Source organism: Adiantum capillus-veneris, chromosome 24 (genome assembly GCF_014529385.1).
Source record: "Adiantum capillus-veneris isolate H3 chromosome 24, ASM1452938v2, whole genome shotgun sequence".
NCBI classification, from domain to species: domain Eukaryota; kingdom Viridiplantae; phylum Streptophyta; class Polypodiopsida; order Polypodiales; family Pteridaceae; genus Adiantum; species Adiantum capillus-veneris.
The window spans coordinates 104540106-104549822 of NC_140954.1; the positions used below are offsets into that span (position 1 = coordinate 104540106).

General features: G+C 42.0%; 1 pseudogene; it reads right to left on the minus strand.

Annotated features, from left to right (window-relative positions):
• Window positions 1-254: 254 nt before the first annotated feature.
• LOC147426891 (uncharacterized) lies at window positions 255-846 on the minus strand (annotated as a pseudogene).
• Between the last annotated feature and the right edge of the window lie 8871 nt (window positions 847-9717).

Consider the following 9717-nt stretch of genomic DNA (forward strand, 5'->3'; position numbering starts at 1 on the left):
ACCTCCGGTGCTCTCAACTAGGGTGATGTGGTCATCATAGACCTCTCGTATGCTCTCTAATCTGTGTCATCAAAGGCTGGTATGGGTCTCTAGATGGTGCAAGGTGTCAAGGTTGAGACTCTCTAAAGTACGTGTCTCGAAGGCTCTGGGTCTCTATTTGTGGCTCACTCTGAGTGGTACGCAAAGTGCTAGCAATCGCTGTATACATCGCTCTAGACTCGTGATAGCTCGAAATGCTTGGTGGCAAATCAAGTCTAGGTGAGGAGAATCCTGGCGGTGGTTTCCTGAGTGATGTGGGTAGTGGCATTGTGTCTAAAGGAGGTGAGGCACTCCTGCTCGAAGTAGGGCGTTGGGTCGGTCGAGGATCGTACGGAAATCCACAAGTCAAAAAGTAAAGCTCAGTGCCTGTGGTGCTCATGTAGCATCTGTCTTTAGGCTCGCCAACTAGTGTCACAACATCTGTGGATAGGCGTCTACTAGAAGTGCGACCTCTAATCGATATATGCGTTGAGCACTATCTATATAGATCACTCGAGGACCTACCCGCTGTAATGTAACCTGCACAGGATGGTCGAAGGCTTCAAGGCAATCATCTGCGTGTACTAGCTCTATCTCCTCTAGCCTAATCAAATGGTCGACCATATACGTGGCGCGATAGTCATCTCTAAATGTGCCATCCCGCGTGTCGTCGGGAAGGATTGCCACCACTTGGGTCTGTGTGGGGCCAAAGGAGGCACGGCACTGGACAAAGAAATGTCCATATGTGTCCGTGTAAAAGGACCGGCCTCTGTGCTCGCCTACAAGTGTGAGCAATGTGTACTCAGAGCACGAAGTGGTCATGGACATCATATGTGCGCTCTCGGCGTGTGATAGGCCTCTAAACCTCGTTAACTCGTCGAATGTAGATTAGAATCAAAATCTGCACTATATCGAGATTTATGCGTACAATCGGACTCAAATCTGACAAAATCTGACAAAACCTAACTCTCGGACGTATCTGCTCTAAATGTGTCTAACGTGTGCACATGCACGCGAGTACCAAGTATGTGGGGCGTGTGATGCGTGTGGAATATGTGTGAGAAGCAAAGAAAAAAAATTATCGTTTAAAAAAAAAGCATTATTTTATTTTATTTTTTGGTTTCTTGGTTATTTTTTATTAGGCCTTTTAAATTCGGACGCCCATGCAAATCAAATTTTGTTTTCTTGTGCTTTCACACTCTTTTTATTATCTTTGTTGACTTTGTTTCTCTCTCTCTCACCTAGATTCTTTTCTCACATGCCTTGTCTTTTGTTGACTTTACTCCCTTTCCACACACCTAAAAACAAGCATGCACATGTGTTTGACCCCCACTCCCTTTGTTTGCTTGTGCACTACACTTTACACACACCCAAATTGAGGATGGCACACACCCCTCTTAAATGATGCACACACCTAAATCAAGTAAGTGCACACACACACCCAATTTAAGTAAATGCACACACACCTAAATCGAGTAAGTGCACACACACACACCCAATTGAAGTAAATGCACACACACCTAAATCAAGTAAGTGCACACACACACACCCAATTTAAGTAAATGCACACACTGTTCCGAGAAGTGAGACCTATGCGCATGCAAAGCTAAAAATAGGTCGTGAAGTGCGTACGCTCTCAATTTGGTGAAGATTTGTTTGCAATTAACACTTCAAAATCACACCCAAAATCAATTTTCAATGCATTTTGCATCCAAATTAGGTCGATTTTTGCTTCTCTTTTTGCATAATTTTGACTAAAATTAGCATAATTAGCGATAGAATTAAGCAAAATTAAGCATATACAATTGATCATCACACTTTGAACTTTGCAATTCATCCAATTTCACATCAATTTGCAATCAATTACAAGCCCAATTAAGTGTGCACACACAAGCATAATCAAGCACTAATCGCTAATCAATGCACACACATTCTACCCAAAATTGGGCAGCATTTTGACGCAATTTTAGCAATGAAAAAATTGATCCATAATCATCATAACAACAACAAGCAATCCAATGCTTTTTATGAACCCAATTGGTACCAATTAGACCATAATTTGCACTAAAAAATGTGCACTTTGCCTACACATAGGCACACTAATTGCACTTAGATTTACACTAATTTTTTGTGAAATTTATATTTAATCAAAGTTGCAAATCAAATCAGCAAATGAATGGGTTAATGCACTCACATTCCAACAAGAATTGTGTCGATTTCTCCACTCCAATTGACGATTACACACGTGTGTGTGTGTGTAGGCAACCGCTTCACCGCATCTCCACCTACACACACCAATCACAAAGCATCATGTGTAGCATCATTTTTCTACAAATCAAGCACATAATCATGAAGGCAAATCATCCAATTAGAGATTCATTCATGTGTAGCACCAAAAACACACAAGATTAGTGAGTAATTAGACATCAAAATTAGCATAAATCGCACATAATTACACACTTTCTAATCACTCAAATCATGCAAAATTGATGAAATTTCAACCCGTAAGAGTGATGCACAAGCCTCTAATTAGGCACATAAACATGTAAAACACTCCAATTGTTAGCGGATTAGTAGTAAATTAGTGATCAATTAGTGAAAATGAAGAGAAACATGAAAATTACACACAAGTGTTTTAACAAAGTCTTATCACAAATCAACCATTCACCATCACCAATACCTAATCCTAATGAAAATTAGAAACTCAAACCATCACACGGGTGATCCTCTAGCTTAGGCGCTCGATCCCCGGCAACGGCACCAATGTTGGCGATCATAGCACAACGCACAATCCACCGACATAATGTCAATCCGGTGGATCGAAACCCATCTAGTGCATGGAGGCATGGATGCACCTAATGTGACAGAATGAGGACTCTAGGAAGAGGGGTAAAGCAAGAGAGGATAAGAGGGAAAGCCGATGAAGCAAGATCTATGCACATACACTCTCAATCTACACTCTAACTCTCTAATCATGCAGACAATGGTGTATCCCTTTGCTCTAATCTAAAGCACACACACTCTAGTCACACATTAAGCATACACAAAGAAGCCTAATGAGAGAAATGTATGCAGCCCATGTACACACACACTCTAATCTAGCACACATGTGAATCAAGAATGCTCAAACAAGAGGAAAAACTTGAGAGAGAAGAGAAGATTAACACTAATCATACACCATTAACACATGTTGGAGCCCCATTGGTCCAACTGTTGTAATGAGCCCATTTTGTAAAGCATATCAAATTCCATTTTTTATGTCAAAGACGTCTTATCATTTTGATCCATTCATCTGGATTATGTAAATATTAGTCAGTTAGTTAGGACTCTGATTTATTCCCACTTTGTAATCATGAGCAAGAGAACCCCATGTACATTTTTGAGCTAAGGTGACTAAAGTATAAAAGTCACCTTAGAACCATTTTTTGGACAACATTTTAATCCTGTGTCGTACGAGTCGGAGGGAGAGAGAGAGAGAGAGAGAGAGAGAGAGTGAGTGTGTCTTATCCTCTTCGCTACGCGCTTCTCCCTCACCGGATTCACGACGCGACCACACCATCGCGGTAGTCTCTCCGAGAGCTACGCGCCCACGCCACGCATTCGCCGTTTCGAGTTGATCGCGATCGATTCTTCCTCGAGCTTGTTTTGCTTGTAAGTAGCACAAACGGTGTCTGTTTTCAATAATCAAGTGCTTCATGGAATGAGAAAGAGATTATCTACACATAGATACTGATAAACTTAAGTTTCGCCCACTTTTGGATTATGACCTGTTGGTCTATCGTGACAAAATTCGAGATAGCTAGGGTTCAAATCTAGTGAAATTAGACTTATAGGTAAGTATGTCCTAGTGAGAGGATGATGCCTAGTAAGTTTGATGCGATTCCGAGTTCATTGGATGTGTAAACGGTGTTATGAGTGTTTAGGGATAGAGTGGGTTGCATTCTACCAGGGTTAGTGATTGATGCATCATAAAAGTGCGTATGTGTAGATTGGTCTCAGCCTGACAAGCTAACGAGATTGCCTACGTACACCTACGGGTTAGTCATGTCATCGGATGATAAGTATGTTATCTGTGTCGTGCTCGTGAGTATGAACAGGGGAGTAGTTTGTCCCTAAAACATTGGCGCCGCTGCCGGGGACACAAGACCTTAAGTAGGGAGATCTACGTCACTCGTGTGATGGTTAGCTTACTTTAGTCTTGACTAGAGAGAGCTTAAACTTTTAGAACAAGATCCAGGATAGAGTATCCTGAGGTCTAGTGGATAGCTAGGAAGCGTGTGTCTTGCCGAAGGTCTGCGACTAGTTAGATTTAGTTAAATAGGATAATGTGGAGTTATGGTTTTTGGTTTTGAGTGCTTGTTATACTTGTGAAGAAATAGAGTAGAAAAACGCTATAAAACCGCAAAAAAAAAAAAAGAAACAAGTGATTGTCATAAGGAAACACTAAGTGAACCTAAAGAGGCCAAGATGAGATAGGGTAAACTGACTGTGTCATGAGGTATGACTGATGTGCACAAGTTTAAGATGCAGTGTCATCAAATTTGCATCACTTCAAGTGAAATGGAGTTGTGAATTGTCAGAGAAAAGTGAAATTTGCGAAGTGCTTGAGTTTGAGGTCAAAATAAGTCCAAACTTCATAAAACTTGGGGGATAGACTTATATGGACACAGGGAACAAGACTATACAAAAACAGACAAAAAATTAAGTCCCCATTGCTCACTGCCTGGTCTATCGCGATAGACTAGTGAAGGTGGTGTTTGTCTAGCAACAAGCAAAAAAAACCTTATACCACAAGCTTAACACATCAATACAAGGGTACTCACAAAAATTGAGTGAATTTGAACACCAATTTTGACCCCAAAACTTCAAAACTGGTGTTTGGAGTCTGAATTCAGAGACAAGGGCAAGAAGTCTTTGACCAAATGTCCAAACAGTGTCAAAATTGGTCAATGCACTACACAAGGGGAGGCTAAACCAACTGTGGAGAAAACTTTGGAAAAAAACTGAAAATGGAGAAAGTGCTCAGTCTATCGCGATAGACCAAGGAAATTTTTGCTAGAGAACTTTTCTTTCAAATTTTCCCTAGGGAGAGATTTATCAGGGCCTAACTAGCAGACGCACCAAAATTCAAGGCATTTAGATCACTGAAGGTCAAGCTGAGGGTCAGATAGAGAATCAAGCTCCGATTGAAATACTAAAATGGGACCAAAACCCAACCCAAGTGTCCAAACTTCACAAAACTTGGGGCTCTACCTAATACATCCCTGCACTAAAAGGCCCAATTACATTGGACATTTGAAAAATCTAATTTAATGTTGCATAGACACTTGGTTTCACAATATGTTAACTTTTTTGATATCCTATGGGGTAAACAAAGCTTGAAATTGCCAAAAAAAAGGGTGGCCACAAGGGCGTGCAAATGGCCCATCCATTAGTTTTGGATGGCCATTTTGCGCGCCCTTGTGGCCACCCTTTTTTTGGCAGATGGAGTATATGTTTGCACTCAAGGACACTAGAAAAGGTGAGATCAACTCTAAATTTAAGTTTCCAAGCACACTATCACGTGCTTCAGCTCTACCTAATGCATCCCTGCACCAAAAGGCCCAATTACATTGAACATTTGAAAAACCTAATTTAATGTTGCATAGACACCTGGTTTCACAATATCTTAACTTTTTTGACATCCTATGGGGTAAACAAAGCTTGAAATTGCAAAAAAAAGGGTGGCCACAAGGGCCACACATGGATAATAGACACAGTAGACACAACTGTTGATCATATTGTCACTGCAAAGTCATCTCATTACAAAGATAAGGGTGTGCAATACAAAAAGAGGGGTAACTTCGGCTAATGCTCGAAGTCTCGTCGCAATCGACGTGCAAGCTGCATATCTTTTGGCTGTATTGTCACTCGCTTTGCATGAATGGCACATAGGTTGGTATCTTCCAACACGGAAATGATGTGGGCTTCTGCAGCTTCTTGAATAGCCTCTAGTACTATTGCTTGCATTCTATACTGATTTCCATAGCTTTGAAGCACCTCCTCATTGTGCAAGCAAAGGGGGCGTCAAATTAAAATCTCTGTAGTCTTCTGGTAGTGGCGGATTTTTGCAAATGCCCTTGCTATTTTTTGGCGCCACTGTGGTTGTCTTGGAGGCACTTGCACATTTGCTGGCTGGCGGTGTTTAGGCTTCTCGAAAAACTTTGACTTGCACCTATTTACATGCTTAGGGGCTAGATCTGCAGCCTCTTCTAATTCATCCTCTTTCCTTGGCTCTCGATCTTGTGTTGTGGGGAGAGCTCCCTGGCCTCGAGGCAGTGTCTTCCCCCCAACGGGCACCCGATGTGTGCGCGGTATATCAGCTCGCTGCCATGGTGGCTCTATCTCTGATTTAGTGTCTGTATGGACCACCCGAGTCCTGGAAGGTCTTGCTTGTGATTGGTGGCACGGCGGCTCCTCCTTGTCGGACTCTGTTGTTTGCTGGGCCTCTTCTTCTCACCAGCACTGGGCGTGTTGATTCATTATTTTTCTAGGTGTTTGTTCTTGTGGACATGAAGTTTCTACAGCCCTCGATGACTCTGGTGCCCTACTACCATGCCCATTGCCAGAAGAGTTCCTGGAACGGCCATGTGTTCGTGGCCGTTTTCTTGTGCCTTTAAGCCATGCCGACTTCTCACATCCTTGGAGGGTGTTTTTGTTGGCAAGTGGATGCTCTTTCGCGGTTTGTTTGGTGCGCGCCATTTGGTATGGTAAGAGCTCACCTGTTCTTAAGAAATGAGTAGTTTATGAGAGCATGCAATATTTATAAGGGCTCATTTAAAAAGAGCCCTGTTCACACTAGTTTTGAGAAAAAAACTATTATGTTTTAAATGAACATGTCGTTAAGAGTTAGACCCTGCGTTCACGTGTAGTGACTCGCGCAGAATCCACTTTGACCCTTGTCGCACTCTGCGTTGCCGCCATGCAGCATGCTTGGAGGGACCTTTGCAACATTTGCCACTTGTTGCTATGCTCTTGACGACTCCATTTCCGCACTTCAATAGCAATCTTGGATTGTCGCGCACACTCCATTGTGAGCTGACGAGAAAATGTTGTGCGAAAAAACCAATTGAACATCTCCTCCAAATAATTGGATTGCACCATTCCACGACCATGTGGAGTATTTTTGAATTACACTCCCCTTGCTTGATAATGGGACTTCTCCATGCCTTGAGTGCTAAAAATTTCAAGCCATCCATACTTGTGCATAAAAAATGCACCATGCGCAAACAAGATATGTTGTTCACATGAGTAAACGATCCACATTAATGATCCACATTATTTAATGAAAACAATCCCTTGTAACAAATTCACCATGTAACATGGCTTACCATGTAATGTGTGATGTTATTTTCACCCCAAGAAAGGGTGACGACCTTAGTAAAATCTGCCAAGGCTTCTTGCAATGATTGGCCTTGTTCTTCTGTTGTGCTATTAAGACCCATAAGCTTGACCATTTTATCAAAACGTACCCAAACTTGCTTGCGCTTGTTTGCAAGCTCTCCATTTGAATCATTGTCAGTAGTAGCTTTGCATAACTCCTTCCAAAGCTCCCAAAGGTTACCTGCCTGGTGGTTGGATCTTTTTTGAGCAGCATATCGACTTGGCTTTCCTTGGGAAACTTTCTTCAAAAAGTGTCTGGCTTTTTATCGACTCATTGACACTTGTTGAGCAATATCATGGGCCTCCCCTGTGTTCTTTGCAGCAACGATAAACACATTTCCACTGTGATAGCCAATGGAATTTAAGAGTACCTCCACTCTTTCAATCGCTTTATGGGAATTTTCCAATGGTTTCATTGTGAAAGCATAGTCAATGTGGAGCTTCAATAGCCTATCAAAAATGTGCATGAATGCGTGTAATGTACAAAAATGTACATTCGATAGAGGAAATGGAAAGATTGGATTTCAAGCATGGTCCTTTTGATCACGGTCTGGGGCATTGAGAATGGGACATCTCAGAATAGACGCTTCCCATTCTCTACCTTCATCTCCGACATCACGACAATCTAACCCTTGTTCTCTATGCCCTTGCCATGGAAGCATGGAGCCGACCTTTGCACTGCTCTTGTGTGATTTTTGTCCATTAGGTTTGTACCCTCGAGTGCAAAATGGACAAGGAATGAGAGAAGAAGCCCCTTGTTTGCAACCAAGCAAACACTTAATGGTCTTCAAGTCCCCACCTAAGTGCCACTCCACATCATAGCTACCAAAACCCTCAACCTCCAAATCCTGACGTGCAATTTGGGAGTGTATTACTTCTGTGATCCATGGAGTTTTGTCAAAAATCCATGAAAGTAATCCATTGGTCTCTTTGGTCACCTCAATAGCACGCAACCACCAAATGTCTTTCTCTGATTGCACGCTAAAAGACGGGGTGGGAGATAGCTTGACTGAATCCCTTCGCTTCGTTTGCCAAAGGGCCTCGTTCTTAAGAGTGACACTTAGCCTCTCTAACCTTTGACCTTTCACTATTTTACACTCATCGAGTTTCAACACAAGAGCGACCTTTGTGCCAAGCACTACAAAATAAATAGTGCCAAGACCTTAAACTTCAAAATCTATGATAAGAACAAAAACAAAAGAAAAAAGTATAGTGTGTCACCTTTTTCAGGTAACTCGTAAAATTTAAGCATGGCTTGTTGAAGTCTTCTAAGGTCCACAAAAATATTGTTTCACATTGTGTAAGGGAAGCCCTTCTCCGAAGGTCTTATGGATTGTTTCTTACCTTTTCCCCTTGTCTTTGTTGCACACGAAGCATAAAGGGAAGTTGGCATTGTGTCCTCAATGTGTAGGTATGTCCCAATGCGGGAGAACACATCTTCGTCTGTGGCCTTCTTTGCAAGGTTGACCTTGTGAGGAACGGGAAATAGGTTTTCCACAATGCCATGCTCTTTGAGGGCATTCTTTAGGAGTTGGAAAATAGCCTGATAAGCTTTGGTACTGATTCCATCCTCATCACAAGCTTGTTGCACATCATCATCACTAACCACATTTCTCAATTTACGCATAAGATCCTTGGTGACTGCATCCTTAATGTGCTTACCTCCAGGTGATTGTAAGATAGAAATCACATCCTAGGTATTGACACAACTAGTGAGAAGGTTGACTCGATCATCTTGGCTTGTTCCACCGCATGCCTCCTGGATGAAGTTTCTAGCAACCAATAAAAATAAATGTTTGAAAATAGTGTGAAGTAAAAAGCATCATGCAAGTAAAGACCAAATCACCTTGTGGCTATCACTCATCGTTTGCGTGCTCCTCCCGAGTGTGCAAGAGTTTCAATGAATGAATACGTGCGTTTGTGTTCCCTTGCACCAAGGGGTGTTTCTTTCAAGTATGTGATGGTGTTGGAAAGCTTCTTAATGTGGGATTCCTTTTCTTGTATTTGTTATTAAAGAGTTTCAACCACCCTCTCTGAAGAGGCAACACTCTCTTGTAATGGTGTCGTCTTGAGGTGAAGAGCTTAACATTCGTGCATCCACATATGCAAAGAAGCACCTGCACCCATACACAATTGCTTGCAATAGCCTAACAAGCCTGCTTCTCCCCTCCCAAGAAATTGAAGAAATGTTAAAAGGCTATTAAAGGATAGATGGAAGCAGCTTATAGGATCATAAGGGTACAAATGGCCGTCCACCCAAATATCAACATTGGTCTC